At 39.7% G+C, this 16617-nt stretch overlaps 1 long non-coding RNA gene across 1 annotated transcript; it reads right to left on the reverse strand.

The window, feature by feature from the left end:
• Window positions 1–1765: 1765 nt before the first annotated feature.
• LOC123330585 lies at window positions 1766–16239 on the reverse strand. The gene is made up of 2 exons (XR_006546606.2): window positions 16159–16239; window positions 1766–2288 (listed from the first exon to the last, which is right to left on the reverse strand). It is a non-coding gene; the product is annotated as an uncharacterized LOC123330585 (long non-coding RNA).
• Window positions 16240–16617: the final 378 nt, after the last annotated feature.

A 16617-nucleotide genomic window follows, 5' to 3' on the forward strand; every position in this document is an offset into this window, starting at 1 on the left:
TGATGGAGGCATATCTTGAAACAAAATTAATAGGATTTAATGAATTCAATCTAGGGTGTGAAATAAAGAGTAGAATCAACCTGACTTCTAGGTTCTTATCTTGAATAATTTGGAAGGTGATGGTGCCTCTTGCTGAAATAGTAAAGACCAAGGGAAGGACAATTTGGGTGAGGATATACTGTGGAAACTAAGAGTTCTTTTGAGAAAACATTAATATTAGAATATCTATTAGATATCCAAGAGGAAATATGAATTAACCAGTTGTACATGTCAAACTAGAATTAAAAGATAAGTTCTAAATGTTTAACTCTGAAAATTAATTTTTGCTCATATAAAAAAAAATTTAAATTATTGACTTCTGCTTCCAGCTACAAGTGAGTAATAGGGGGTAGAATAACTGTCACATGATTAAAAACTATAAATATGCAAAAATTGTTTTTAGGCATTGGAAACAGGTATCCTGTGTCTCTGATACCTGAGAGAAGAGAAAAAACATGAGATAAACAAACATTATCATCAACAGCCTACAGGCAATTTCCAGACTATAGCATAGGGAGGGGAAATCTAAACAGAGAGAGCAGTGTAATTGAGTTGAGGAGATAAATATCTGAGTTCAGGTAAGAAGTTTCTAGAATTGGTGGGAGAGAATTCCAGAGAACAGAGATGAACAGAAAAGAGAGAGAAAGTGAAACAGAAACAGAAAGCAGCTCAAATGTCTGAACAGGAGTTCTCTTGAGCCTTTGGCTGAAAATCAATCATCAAATATCATGAGCAAGAAAAATTTCTGAGAAAAGAACAAATACCAAAGGAAATGTAACACAATTTTTAAAGGGTTTTTTTTCCACCCCCCCAGGACTGGAAATTGTTTAGTTTTGCTTTTTCCAAAGTAGAGAGACCTCACTGTATAAAAATGGCAATCAATAGAAATATAAAAGGCCACACCCTAACAGTAGGTATGAATCAGCTGTAGAATAAAGGCTACTCTAAAGACTCACTCTGAAACAGCTTAAAAATACATTCTGAGAAGTTTATACTAATCAACTAACCTGACTTCCTACAAGAAAAAGCTTTAACACTCTTTAAAGATAAATAACAGAAATTAATAATCAGAAATATAAAATTCACAATGTCTGACTTCCAATAAAAGTACTAGAATATGAAGCAGGAAAATGTGATCCATAACCAGGAGAAAAAATATTAGTCAAAAGAAACAGACTCACCAATGATAGATGATAAAATTAATAGACAAGAACAGTAAAACATTATAAATATTACATATAATAAAAATGTCAGAGATAACATGAACATATGAAAGAAACAGACAACATAGAGGGAGACAAATTTAACTTATTAAGGTAAAAAATTACTATGAATGGTATTTAATAGTAGATTAGATTCCATGGAAGAAAAATGTATATCAACGAACTTGAGGATACAGCAATAAAATTTATCCAAATGAAATACAGAGAGTTTTCTCTGTGAAATCTTTTTCATTTTTGGTTTTTCTTTTAGTATTGTTTTTACAATACTAAATACTAAATTTTACAATACTAAAAGAAAAACCAAAAATGAAAAAGATTTCACATGTAACTGGAGTTTCAGAAGGAGAAAACTAGTGGTGGAGAAATGGAGTTGGAAATGGGGGCTATATGAGCAAAAATTTGTGAAGAAATGATGGCAAAATGTTCCAAACTTGATAACAACTAGAAACCCATAAATCAAAGCACCCAGTAAATCCCAAAAATGATAAACACACACACGTGTACATACATACACACACACCTTTATGCATATCATCAAATTGCTAAAAATAGGGATACAGAAATTTTAAATATTTGGAGAAAAAATATACTTTCAGAGAAACAAAGGTAATATTTATTATAGATTTACCATCCAAAACTTTGCAAATTAAAAAACAGTGGAATATCATCTTTGAATAGCTAGAAGAAAATATCTATCAGCCTGAAATTCTGAATCTAGTGAAAATACCTTTCAAAATAAAAACCTTTTCAGACAAACTAAAGCTAAGAAGATTTGTCAACTGCAAACCTTTTATTACAAGGAATCTTGATGTTTTTCAAGCAAAAAAAATAAAGGACAGATGGGACATATAGAAAACAAAATAAAATGGTATATATATATACCAAATCATATTAATAATTGCATCAACTATTAAAGGCTTAACATTCCAATTAAATAACAAACATTATCAAATTTGGTTTTTTAAAAAGTCCCAGGAATTCTCAGGCAGTCCAGTGCTTTCACTGCTGTGGGCCCACGTTCAATCCCTAGTCAGGGAAATAAGATAATACAAGTCACACAGAGAAGCCAGAAAAATAAATAAAAATAAAATGTCCAGAAATAGTCTATAAGAAAGCCATTTTTAGTTAAAGTATAAAAGTGAAAGGATAGAAAACATACCATAAAAACATTAATAAAGAAAGCTGGAATAACTATATTAATATCAGAAAAAAATAATCATCAGAACAAAGTAAACTTCCAGGCATGAAGAAGAACATTTCATACTGATAGCAGTATCAATTTTTCCATAACACATAATAATCTTAACTGTGTATTCAGCAAATAGCAGAGCTTTCAAATACATCAAGCAATTACTCACTGAAAGTGAAAAGAGATTTACTCAGAGAACTGAAAGGGAGTAACAGACAAATGCACAATTACAGCTGGAGATTTTAGCACCCCCTTTCCTCAGTAACAGCAAAAGTAGACAGAAAATCAATATAGGCATAGAGGATTGAACTATACTATCAGCTAATTCAACCTAATTGGCATTTATAGAGGACTCATTATAGAATGGTAAGATACACATCCTTTTCTAGGGCAAATGGAATATTTGTAAAGATTGACCATATTCTTTGCGGTAGTAATTAAGGTAAAGATCTCAGAGAAGATCATGCTGGATGAGGATAAGCCCTAAATCCAATGACACGAGTACCTATAAGGAAAAAAAAAAAAATGAGGAGAAGAAAGCAATGTGAAAATGGAGGCACAGACTGGAGATATGCAGCCTCAAGCCAAGAAGCATCTGCCGCCATCAAAAACTGGAAGAGACAAGGAAGGACGGGAGCATAGAGCCTTGGAGGGAATGCAGCCCTGCTGGTACCTTGATTTCACACTTCCGGCCTTCAGAGCTTAGAAAAAATATATTTCTGCTTTCTAAGTCACCAAGCTTGTGGTAATCTGTTATGACAGCCTGCAGGAACTAATGCAATGCTATTCACTGGACAGTGAAGGAAACACGCTGGGAAGTCTGCCTACAGCTGGCCCCAACCCTATCTTGGCAGTGCCTGCTGTAATCCAAATCCTCAGAAAGCCTTTTTCCTATACCTGAGTTGAGGCACCCGTTTCCTGTGGTCATTTATCCCAAAACATCTTCTCTCGAAATATTTTTCCTTTTGATTTTTAAAGAGGCAACACAGGGTGGTGGGACAAAGACCAGATTTGGAATATAGTCTTGATTCTGCTATTGGCCAGTCATTTCACCAAACTGGGCCTTATCTTTTTCATGGATAAAGTAAAGAAGTTGAGGAACATAATCTCAACAGTAGGTTATCAAGGACTCCTCTTGTCGTGTTTGAACACAGAAGCCCTATATCCCAAGAAACCCCAAAGTCCTAGAAACTGGATAGTTGGCCCCCACATTTCAAAGATCATCCCAGCTCTAACACCCCATTACCCAAGGCCTTCCACTAATATTTTACATCTACAATATTTTTATTTTTGTCTCATCCTCCTGATTGTATTATCTTCAGAGTCTCAAGGCAAAGATCCTCTGATCCATATAAATGTCAATCTAGTTTCAAAAGAACTTTTTGCTCTTAGACTGAGGATTTGCCTGGGGATCACCCCCAATATTATAATACCATTTAGAGGACCAAGAGCATTTCAAGTTTTCTTTGACTCTTAAAATCCTGTATTGGATGTACAGTATTTCCATGGGATAGGCTATTCTATTGTGATATTTGTATTATATACTGAGATAATTGGCAAGGTAGCTGAAACCAGTAGGTATTGGAATCAATACAATTGGTGATTCAAGACATCAACAACCATAGTCTTTTGGACTTTTGATTCCATTCTTCGGACCCTTTCATAATCTTTCTTTGCTATTCCAGTCCATTGGAGGAGAAAAAAGAGTTAAATTCTAAATGGTTAAACATCTCTTTGCCTTCCTTAGAGGGGAAGAAAAAAGTAATTTTTTTCAATGTAATATAACATACAAAAAAATTAATTTTTTCAATGTAATACAACACATCTAAATATATAATTAACTGTGACTAATACAATAATAATTCAAGTAGATGCTTATTTTATTGCCTTGTAAGAATTGCCAAGAAGACAAGATCTACAGCTTTTGTGCTTCACAACATGAAGTCAGCATGTTAGCATGAATCAAATTATGTAATAAACTCACTGCAGTTTTCTTTAAAGCAAAAGATTTATCTTTCAAACATGGTACTTCAAGGAAATAAAAATGAAACAAATGTTTATGATACATTATAAATCACCCAGTGAAAATGTTCTGTGATTTTTAAAATTAGACAAAAAATTAAATGAGTATTTTGGAGGAATATGACATTATGCATCTCATTACTTATTACAACTTTTCACTGAGTGGGCTTTACCTGTGTCTTTTCCAGATAAGGTTTCTGATACACTAGAGTTAAAAATTGGCAGTATTCCTCCTAAAAGCCCCCCAGTGCAGAAAATCGTTGTGTTTGATGATGGAATTAGAAAAACATCTCTGAAATACATATTATTCTGTGCAATGGTCCCCAAACAGAGCTAACTTCTGCAAGAGAACAACTCCTCCACTTTTTATCTGCAGCTTCCTCTGAACCTAGGATTCAAACATAAATCAACAGCAGCTGAGCTCAACAGCCCATACTGTATTCATGCTCACCCACTCTCCTCACCCTACTGCTGGAGAAGGCCACGTGCACCAGATACCATCTTGGGCCTTTATGCAAATGCACTCCCTGTGGTTCTTCCTTCCAATCTGTTGGATATGCTCAGGCATGTCAACAGCCCACAGAACACAGATTAGACTGAGAATAAGCCATCTGACAAGAGAAGGATCTCCAGCCCCTGCCTCCCAGTCGCCAGCACTGGAGCCTTGCAATTCTGTTTTCGGCTTCCGGACGTCTCAGCTTTCAGGACTATTCATGCTTCATATCTCAGGGGCACTAGCGCAGCAGTTTCAAGGGTACCATCTCAAGCCAACTGCTAGTTGCTCTCAGCCCTCATGCAGGGCCATGCTCCTGCAATTAAGTCCCTACATGTTTACTGAGCTCCTGAAGCTAGACCTCAGGCCCAGCCTTAATAACCTGTAGGGGGGCTCTGCAACCCCAGGAACTCACTGCCAGCACCTCTCCCATCTCAAAAAGCTCATCACATGGAGACCCAACCCTTCCTACCAAACAAAGATGGCCTTGTTCAGTACCTATAAAATTTTTCTTCTGACACCCTTCTTCACACAGCAGCAGGAAACCAAGTTGGGTCCTATTTTGGACAGCTGTGAAATCCCAAGAGAGAAGCTCAGCCTTGATTCAGTGGAGAGTGGGGAGTGGGGAGCCAGGCTAAGTGCATAAGCAGAAATGCAACACAAGACAGATGGTAAACACAGAGGTCTGCCCCCTGTGCAGCCCAAGGACACGACACGCTGCCATTGCCTTCTCACCTATACTAGCACCTACACGGCTCTTTCTGCTTCATCCTGCTAACCCTGAAAGTGAAATAGAAATAAGGTTCCTGAGAGCTGGCTATTCTTATTTTCACTAAGTTCTCTCTTCTTTTTTTTATATTACTTTATATCTTAAAAACAAACAAAACAAACTTTGTTGCTGTTGAGTCCAGAATAATAAAATCGTGATGGTAATTATATATGTAAAAAATATCCAGACTTATCCTGAAACCATCTTGGACGTTCTCATGTATCGTAAGTTTGAATTAATGTTTGAGTTCCGAAACAACTCAAGATGCACATTGTGTGTTCAGTCACTCAGTCATGTCCGATTCTTTGGGACCCCATGGACTGCAGCACACCAGCCTTCCTTGTCCTTCACCATTTCCCAGAGTTTGCTCAAACACATATCCATTGACTCAGTGATGCCATCCAACCATCTCATCCTCCGTTGCCCCCTTCTCCTCTTGCCCTCAGTCTTTCCTAGCATCAGGGTCTTTTCCAATGAGTCAGTCAGCTCTTTGCATCAGGCAGCCAAAGTATTGGAGCTTCAGCTTCAGCATCAGTCCTTCCAATGAATATTCAGAGTTGGTTTCCTTTAGGATTGACTGGTTTGCTCTCCTTGCAGTCCAAGGAACTCTCAAGAGTCTTTTCCAGCAACACAGTAGTATGCTTTCCATTTCTTACTTAACCCATGTGGAGTTTTAAGAAAAACAGAATCTGAACATTGCTTATCCCTTCACACTTTAGTAGGCCAAATGTGATTTGGAAAGAGCTACTTGATAAATCCAAAGAATAACTTTCTACTGTTTAATGAGTTTCCCACCTCCCTTAAGGGGTAATAATAATAATTCTAATGCAAATCAACTCAGAATTCTCCAATTCTAACCAGAAATTTTAGCCACAAATATTCAACTCAGTTTGTTTCTTTGTTTGCTAGTAATGCACCCATCTCCTCTATACATTTTAAGACATATTTCATCTACTTGGTGTCACTCCCACCCTTAAATCTGCATGTCCATTTTCACAGCAGAGTTCAGCTGAGCCAGAGCACAATGGGCTTCAAGAGATATTGTTAGCACATTGATCTTGGTGTAGATTTGACCCTGGGTCCAAAACAGTGAAAGTAATGGCTGTGGAGGCACCTGGGGGTAGAACAGAGAAGCCTGAAACCCACTGAAGGAAGGCCACTGAAAAAATGGGGGATTGGGAGCAGACTTAAAGTAGAGCAGGCAATATTGAGGGTTCCTAAAAAACTAAAATACTAGATACAGAGAAGCATGTTTATGAGTGGACAGGAGTTTAGCAGCTATGCAACATCCCTAGATGCCCTTCTCTGCCTCTTTTATTCATAGGAGTCTTTAAAAAAAAGGACTTGGATAAATAGAGAGGGAAAAGGCCAAGTATCTAACCATGTAGGGTACAAGTGTTCATTATTAAAAGCTGATGAACACCAGAGTGAAAATATACCTTTTTAGAAGCAAATAGTGAAATGTGAAAACATGGGTTTGAGCACCAACCGTATAAATTTAGTAGCTCAGAATGCAAAGAGATTCACCAAACAACGCAGTTTCCTCAAGTGGTTAAATGTGAGACTATCACTGACTTCACAAAGCAGTCTAAGAACACGTCCTTCTGGAGGTTTTCACTGGTCCTTTCCATGCATGTGCCTCCCTTTTCCATGTGAAATCAGAGACATACAGATATTCCTTCCCAAGTACTTTATTAGCAAGGACTGAGATGATTTAAGGTGGCTCAATGGTAAAGAATCCACCTGTCAATGCAGGAGATACCAGAGACAAGAGTTTGATCCCTGGGTCAGGGAGATCCCCTGGAAGAGGAAATGACAACCCACTCTGTACTCTTGGCTGGAAAACCCCATGGATAGAGGAGCCTGGTGGGCTATAGTCCTTGGGATTGCAAAAAGCTGGACATGACTGAGCATGCATCCCATTCTTCCCTTGCATCCTATCTCTTGCCACTGGCTAACCCAACTGGAAGCCAGAGGACAAAGTGGTCCCCTGGTGTAATACATGTAGGCCTCTCAGGACAAAAAGTAACATGAAGAACAGACCCAAAGCTCAAAGAGAAGATTTTCTAGTAGCTTGCTGTTCTGGGTTGATTTGTGTCCTCCCAAGAGACATGTTGAAGTCTGAATCTCCCAGTATCTCAGAATGCGACCTTATAAGGAAATGCAGTCTTTATAGAAATAATCAAGTTAAAATAATGTCATTACAGTGGGCCTTAATCCAGTATGACTGGTTTAAAAAAGTGAAAGTCTGGACACAGAGACAGATACTCACACGTGGAGACACACAGGGGGAAGACAGTGACAGGACTGGAGTGATGCATCTATAAAACAAGGACGGAAAATGCCAGGAGGTAAACGAGGCCAGGACGGCTTCTACCCTAGGGCCCACAGAGAGCACGGCCCCCGACATCTTGATTTGAGATGTATAGACCCTAGAACGGTGATAAAGTTTGTTTTTCTTAAGCCACCCAGTTTTGGTATGCTGTTACAGCAACCCTGAGAGACTAACAGCCTTGCTAAGGTGCAGCTAATGCTTGACTGAACAGCTTTAAACTCTGAGTAGATATTAGATTCCAAATGAACTTCAGAGAGTATGTCCAATCCTTTTATTTTACAAATAAGATAATCGAGACTTAAGACTTGCTCAAAGTTACACAATTGATAACCTTGGGGGAAAAAAAATAGCAGAGTCCTAGGAAAGCGCTCATGAGAAATGCTGGGCTGGATGAAGCACAAGCTGGAATCAAGATTGCCAGGAGAAATATCAATAACCTCAGATATGCAGATGACACCACCCTTATGGCAGAAATTGAAAAAGAACTAAAGAGCCTCTTGACAAAGGTGAAAGAGGAGAGTGGAAAAGCTGGCTTAAAACTCAACATTCAAAAAACTAAGACCATGGTATCCAGTCCCATCACTTCATGGCAGATAGATGGGGAAGCAATGGAAACAGTGACAGACTTTATTTTCTTGGACTCCAAAATCTCTGCAGATGGTGACTGCAGCCATGAAATTAAAAGATGCTTGCTTCTTGGAAGAAAAGCTATGACAAACCCAGACAGTACATTAGAAAGCAAAGACATTACTTTACTGACAAAGATCCGTCTAGTCAGTTATGGTTTTTCCAGTAGTCATGTATGAATGTGAGAGTTGTACCATAAAGAAGACTGAGTGCCAAAGTATTGATGCTTTTGAACTGTGGTGTTGGAGAAGACTCTTGAGAGTCCCTTGGACAGCAAGGAGATCAAACCAATCCATCTGAAAGAAAAACAACCCTGAATATTCATTGGAAGGACTGATGCTGAAACTGAAGCTCCAATATTTTGGCCACCTGAGGCAAAGAACCAATTCATTAGAAAAGACCCTGGTGCTGGGAAAGATTGAAGGCAGGAGAAGGGGATGACAGAGGATGCAATGGTTGGATGACAACACCAACTCAATGGACAATGAGTTTGAGCAAGCTCTGGGAGGTGGTAGAGAGCAGGGAAGCCTGGTGTGCTGCAGTCCATGGGGTCACAAAGAGTTGGACACGACTGAACAACTGAATGAGGAAAGCATTCAGTCTGCCCCACATTTACAGGGTGAGGTTGGGGGTGGGGGGATGGGGTGCTCAATGACACCATTCTCAACCTGGCTGAGCTACAACATGGCTCAATACTCTGGAATCCCCCTAGGATATCATCTAAGCTAAAGGATTCTCCAGAATGATGGACAAGTGGCATCCTTTCTACAACTTCCATCTCACAGCATGTAACCAGGCACTGAGCTGAAGAACACAGTGCAGAGTGAACTGTAATGGAAATATACCTTTGTTCTCTTCAGTGCTCAGGAACAATATCTAATAGCCCTGAGAAAGATCACCATAGCCCTTTAGTACAAAGTATTTTCCTTCCTTGTGAATTAGCCATAAAGAAAAACTAATACAGTTATGTAAAGTTTAAAAATAAAATTAAATTAAAAAAATAAAATAAAATAAAAAAGAAAAAGTTACCCAAACAGAGCTCATTGTTCAAAGAATAACTGCTTCACACATCCTAAAGAAATGATAAGAAACTACACAGTCAGCAAAGTAGACTTAAAAAAAAAAAAGAAAAAGGAGAGAAAGAAAGCGAGCTCCACCCAGAACAAATAGATTTCCTAAAGCTCTGTGATGTTTCTTATCTAGAGGAAGGCTTTGTTTTCTTGTCAATCAACCCCAGCAGATCCTCTGAGGCTTGGCCACACCCTGGGCTGGGGCATGCTCAGGAAGGAATGTGGGAAGCCAGAGGGGAGAGGCAGTTTCCTGATGGGTCAGCTGCTGGCAAGTATCTGGACCCTGGGAAAGTCTTGATGGAGGAATTCCTCTCCTTAGAGAGCAAGCAGAGCAGCAGGAACAATGCTGGGATCTGCTGGTGGTGACTCCCAGGTCACAGCCTGAGCAATGCAGGCTACCAGCAGTGGGCTGTGTCACAACACGCCCTGGGCTCCCAGCATTGTGTCATTTGCTCCCCTGGTTCACATCAGCTGGCAAGACACAGTATTGTTCTCAAGGCAAGCTCTCTCTGAGGGAAAGTCGATTTGCTTCATAGGAGATTAAAGCATAAGAATAATGAAAAAGGCAAACTAGCTAAGCAAAGTCCCCTTAGGACCTCCAGAGTGCCATCTTCTTGGCTCTTGGCTGATAGTTCTTCCAAAGGAAATGTGCGTTTCGACTACCAATGTGATCTTTTTTGTGTGAAGTTTCTCATTCATCTGCAGAGATGTGCATGCTTGAGACAGTGTCTTCCCACGTCAAGCAGCTCAGGGATTACATAACCGTTCATCACAGGGCTGCTTCCCAAGTTTCTCACCCCGGTGTGCCCGGGTCCTCTGAGGACACGCCTGGGAGACCCGAAGACTTTTCCTCCTCAGCCAGGGCACCCACCACTGAGAGTCACACTCATTAATGGTGGCTAAAATAGTTCACTTCCACATCAGTTTTTCTCCCATACAGAAAAAATTTCTTTTCTGACTTCCAAAATTAAGCTATCGGTGAGGAAGCATTTAACCATTACAAAAATTTCCTCCAGTTAGTGCAGACGAGGGCCAAAATAAACCAAGAAAAATCAATGAAAATGCTCTATTCTGAACAAGATTTCCTATTTCTTAAGAGACTAGCTGGAGAGCAGCTGTTCCCGTAATTTATTTGCCTTATTTTCTCTTTCCCTTAGGTAGGAGTGGGACGCTGGGCTCTTCCTAAGCATTCTGGAGGCCTCCGTGGTCTTCAAATCTGGTGCACTGGTGACCTCTAGAGGACACTATTTTGGTCTAGGCTCAATGCAAAGATGAAAAACCCTTTGCTCTAGGGAGGTAAATACATTATCCATTTTACAACTGCTAAATAGCTTTTAAGCTCAAAGCATAGAAAGTTTCAAGCAATTATCTTCCTTCAGGCAAAATCTCCAAGGTGTCAAATGATCCAGTTTCCCTTAAATCATAGAGAATTTTGTTGTTGATGAAAATCTAAGAACTTTCTTCTCTCCCAAGATTGAGGTAACTGGTTTTCCAAAGGACTCCAACTCGGCTGAAACATTAGGGCATGGCTTAAGTGGATATCTTCAGCTATCTTTGACTTGCTCCCTGTCCCTCAGTACACGTGCTAAGTCACATCAGTCGTGTTTGACTCTGTGACCCTATGGACTGTAGGCCACCAGGCTCCTCTGTCCATGGGATTCTCCAGGCAAGAATACTGGAGTGGGTTGCGGTGTCCTTCTCCAGGAGAGCTTCCCAATGCAGGGATTGAATCCATAACTCTATGTCTCCTGCATCGGCAGGGGGTTTCTGTCCCTCAGTGTCCTGCAGAATTCTCAACACAAGAACCTGAGAGTGTCAGCAAAAGCATCCCAAGAAGTCACTCTTGAACCCCTCTAAGCCTACAGGGCAGTTGCTGTTATTCAGTCGCTCAGCCATGTCCGACTCTTTGAGACCCCATGGACTGCAGCACGCCAGGCTTCCTGTCATTCAGTATCTCCTGGAGTTGCTCAAACTCATGTCTATTGAGTCAGGGTTGCCATCCAACCATCTCATTCTCTTTCACCCCCTTCTCCTCTTGCCCCTCAATCTTCTATAGCATCAGGGTCTTTTCTAATAAGTCAGCTCTTTGCATCAGGTGGCCAGAGTACTGGAGCTTCAGCACCAGTCCTTTCAATGAATATTCAGGACTGATTTCCTTTAGGATTGACTGGTTTGATCTCCTTGCAGTCCAACGGGTTCTCAAGTGCAGTCCAAGGGATTCTCAAGTCTTCTCCAGCACCGCAGTTCAAAAGCATCAGTTCTTCGATGCTCAATCTGCTGTATGGTCCAGTTCTCACACTGATATATGACTGCTGGAAAAACCACAGCTTTGACTATATGAACCTTTGTCGGCAAAGTAATGTCTCTGCTTTTTAATATGCTGTCTAGGTTTGCAATAACTTTTCTTCCAAGGAGCAAATGTCTTTTAATTTCATGGCTGCAGTCACCATCCACAGTGATTTTAGAGTCCCCCAAAATAAAGTCTGTCACTGTTTCCATTGTTTCCCCATCTGTTTGCCATGAAGTGATAGGACCGGATGCCATGATCTTCATTTTTTTAATGTTGAGTTTTAAGTCAACTTTTTCTCTCTCTTCTTTTACTCTCATCAAGGGGCTCTTGAGTTTCTCTTTCCTTTCCCAAAGTTGAAGAAAACTATCAGTCATGCTTCTCCACATTTTCCCTCATCAGCAGAACATTTCAATCAGCTAAGTGGGGTTGGGGAGGATCTCAGGGCCACAGAGAATGGGTGGAGGCAAAATTGTGCAAAGGGGCACTAATGTCTCGAAGGGCTTTTCAGAGGTCCTGGGACAGAGCTGCCCTTCCATTCTCACATGGAGCTAGGACCTTGACTCATTTCCTCTCTCAGGCAGCAGTATCCACTTCAGGCTATGTATCAATGGGGACAGATATCAGGCTAAAACCACAGCATAAAATGTGAGACCATTCAGGACTAGGTCACTGTAGTGAATAAAAACACTTCTATTAAAAGCCATCTGCATTCTGGGGCTTCGTCAGGTACTTACTATACATCATCTCTCATTTTCACAATAGCCCTGCCTGCCAAATGCTATTCTCTTCATTCTACTGATAACAAACTAAAACTCAGAGAGCTCAACTTGGCAAAAATCACACGTATCCCTGGAAGTTCACTTGCACATGTGCCTTTTCCATTGTATCACAAAGCTTCTATCATCATCAAATGCTAGAGCCGAAAAAGACTGATGTACTTATAGTTTAATCAATTCACTTTATAAATGAAGATACAGAGAAAGTAAAATGATGAAGCTGAGGCCACAATGTAAGTGCCAGACCCTGCAGGAATTTAAATTCCCCATTCAGTGCTCGGGTCACTATGCAGAACCCATGACAATTCCCTTCTTGCCTTTGCAGAAGCGATAGAGGATCATTTGAGGATCAGGATAAATACTAGAACATAATTCTCCTGTACCATGAATTCTCCCATTTACCTCACCCTGGTTCTTACAGGACCCCTGGGACCTGTATGAGGTCTGAGGACCTCCTGGGAACAGTATGAGGCTCCAATTCTAACCCCAAGGCCTTCCTCACCATCTCCTCCTCAGTACAGGTTTCCTTGTGTACAACTATATGGGAAAGGATGGACTCTCCAGGGTAGAAGTGAAAGTCCACCAAAAGAATAAAAACAGTAAGCATTGAAATTCAAGATTAGGAGAGGAATGATGGTAGACTGGAAATCCAGATGGCATTTCTACGATTGGAAATTTTCTTCTTCTCTAAGAAACTACTCATCATGACTTCTGGAAAGCCCCATTAATTTCTCATCAGGTCAGTTTCTACTGCTGATATCATGTTTAAGTTCTGTGAAAAGACATTCTTATCCTGTTAAGGTTTATGAATAAATGATAAAAACTGTGCCATATTTTAAAGTGGACTGTTCTACTGATTAGGGACAGAAGGCTAAGAAAAAAAAAACTCTACAACCCATTTATTACACAAGAATGGGTATTTAGTCCATTTTGCTGGTGTCTCCTTTCTACTGTTCAAATCTTGTCCCGTCCCTCAAGTTAGTACTTCTGAAACTTGTATCAGCAAAATGTTGTTAGCAGATCTAGTGAAGATTTGTTCTATCAAGAGGCTAAAGCTAGTAACAAATAGGTGGTTTGTAGATGATCTGGTAATTTCAATGGTCACTGTTAGCACAGCCCCAAATCATGGTTGATGACTGAGTCTTCAGTGACTCATCTTTGCAGTAAAAGGAGAGGGTTTCTGGGAACCACCCAGAATTTCAAGGACATCTGTGTAAAAGTGACAAGAAATCAGGGGCATCCTACCTGGTCTAAGGAACTCAACAAATTGAATCTTGTTAGTTTGACCTTTAGGAGTCATTACTGAGAGTCAGTCAGGAAAATTCCCACGTGGGTTGGGCCAGTGAGCCGGGGTTTCAGTAACCCTTATAATAGTATAGGGAGATGAACAGCCATGTACCATGAGAGGCTGTCTGGCTGTAGCACTGCGATGGAGTGGAAGAAAGAGTTAAGGCGTTTTATTGCTTTAAGGCTTCCCCTGCATTTCAATGTCTGTCCTGCCTTGTTCTAATTTCAAGGCCAGCAGGCCTACTGGCATTGCAACAAGTACTAATTAGAAACAATGGTTTAAAAACCATCTCCTGCATCCTTTTGCCATATTGGAGTAGTTCATAACAGAACTGCAACAGGGCTCCAGCTAGCAGGAAATTGAAAACATTTTCCTGAGGATTATGTACTGGTCACCTTTTCTAGTTCCTTACCTGAGGAAAAATGGTTACTATAGTATAGGGGTGGGTTTTCAAATTTAGCTATTATGTCTGCAGTGGCCACTTACTGATGTAAGTCTAGAGCTAAACAGACTGCTATCTAATCTCTCACCACAGCAATGAGGAAGGCTAGGCGCACTGAAATCCCCCACACCATGCCATAAAGCAAACCCATCCTTCTCAGTAAGTGGATGCCTAATAACAATTAAAAGCAGAGGGAAAGAGATCTTTCAACTGAGAAGTGCTACAGGCAGTTAAATAGTTAAATAGAGTTAACTACAGTTAAATAGAGAAGAGAAGAAGCACTTCACAGTTTTGAGATAACTGTATGGATACATATGAAATGCAATATTTAACACTAATCTAGCATTAAGAGCAGAAGTTATTTATTCTTAAAATAGTCTTTTCAAAAATGAAATGCCATTGATTCTGAGCTTTAAAGATAACTTTGAAAGTAGGTATATTTCTACTTTAAAGAATGTTTCTAAAATCCATCTAATCCACCATCTCCTCCATCTCCTGCCTTAGTTCTCAGGGATGAAAGGAGAGTTCTGTTATATTTTCCAAGCCAATGACACATTCTTGTTTTCAGAAATGTTGACATATCAAGATAAATATGTACTTCAAATAATATGGTCGTAAAAGTCTGAAGACAGAGAATCTTTGGCACCTTCAATGACGCTGATATGAAAGGGGCTCCTTTAACTCTACTGTGACTTGTGTGCTAATGGTCATAAGATGGCTGCTAGAGCACCAGGCATCGTGTCCACACTTGAAGGAGGAAAAAGAAAGGAGCACAGGGCAGCAGTGACACAACTGCTATTTTATTAGAAAAACAATTCCTTTCCAGAAGCCTCCAAACATAATCTCACCTTCATTGTCAATAACATAGTCCTATGACCTCATATACTGTAAGAAAAGCTGGAAAATGTAGTAGCTGCAAAGGAGAATGCAATTTCTGACTAGTCTAACCTTATCTCAAATCAGGAAATGAACCTGTGTAATTATTATTCCAAACAAAATCAAGGCTTATTACCAAGAAAGGAAGCAAGAAATATCTTTTGGAGTGTTTAGGAGGCAACTAGCTATGTCTGCTACATTCTGTAAAAAAGGAAAAGAAAAATGATATTCGTTTAAAATTTTAGCTACTTTTCTTAAATTAGCAGTTGGAGAAAATCTCTGGTTTTAGACAAGAGAAATAATAATCAGGGGTCTAAAGAGACTGGGATATTTATGTAAGTTACTGACTTTTCTCAGTGATCTAGAACTCACATACTGCTACATAGATATTATAAATTTCAGACTTTTAATTTCAAATCTGTTATGTGATTCATTCTCCTTCCCTGTCAAAAGCTATATATTTTCAATAGCATCTCTGGCCTATAAGATATCAATGAGATTAATAGGTTTTTCTGTTTGATGTTTTATAAAATTATGGCTAATTTTCTGGTATGATTAAAGGATAGCATCTTTAAAAGTCTAATTTAATGGATAATGTATAGGTTAAATGAGGAAAACTACTGGGGAAAGTCTCTCTTCTCATGGCCCCAAATGTATTGTTTTCCATCCATATACAGATGTTTTTATTAGCACATAATTAACATAAAGTGTATACATACCCTTCTCCTCTTGTAGTAAGTAGGTAGTGATGAAGAATAATGAACTCCTGGGCTTCCCTGATGGCTCAGTGGTAAAGAACCGCAAATGCAGGAGACACAGGTTCAGTCCTTGATCTGGGAAGATCCCACACGCAACAGAGCAACTAAATCCATGCGATACAACCACTGAGCCTGTGCTCCAAAGCCCAGAAGCCGCAACAAGAGAAGCCACTGTGATGAGAAATCCAAGCATTGCAACTGCAGCTAGAAAGCAGAGAAAAGCCAGCGTAGCAATGAAGGCCCAGCACAGCCAAAAATAAAATAATAAATAATAGTGAACTCCTCTAACACCTTCTGTGGGGTTAATTAAATAAATGCTAAAACTAAAGTAATATGAAAGCCTCATTAATCAGCCAATCCTGATATCTGATGTTGACTGGCTTCAGAATAACAATGGAACAATGTGTTCCAATAACACTG

This window comes from Bubalus bubalis, chromosome 19, assembly GCF_019923935.1.
Source record: "Bubalus bubalis isolate 160015118507 breed Murrah chromosome 19, NDDB_SH_1, whole genome shotgun sequence".
NCBI classification, from domain to species: Eukaryota; Metazoa; Chordata; class Mammalia; order Artiodactyla; family Bovidae; genus Bubalus; species Bubalus bubalis.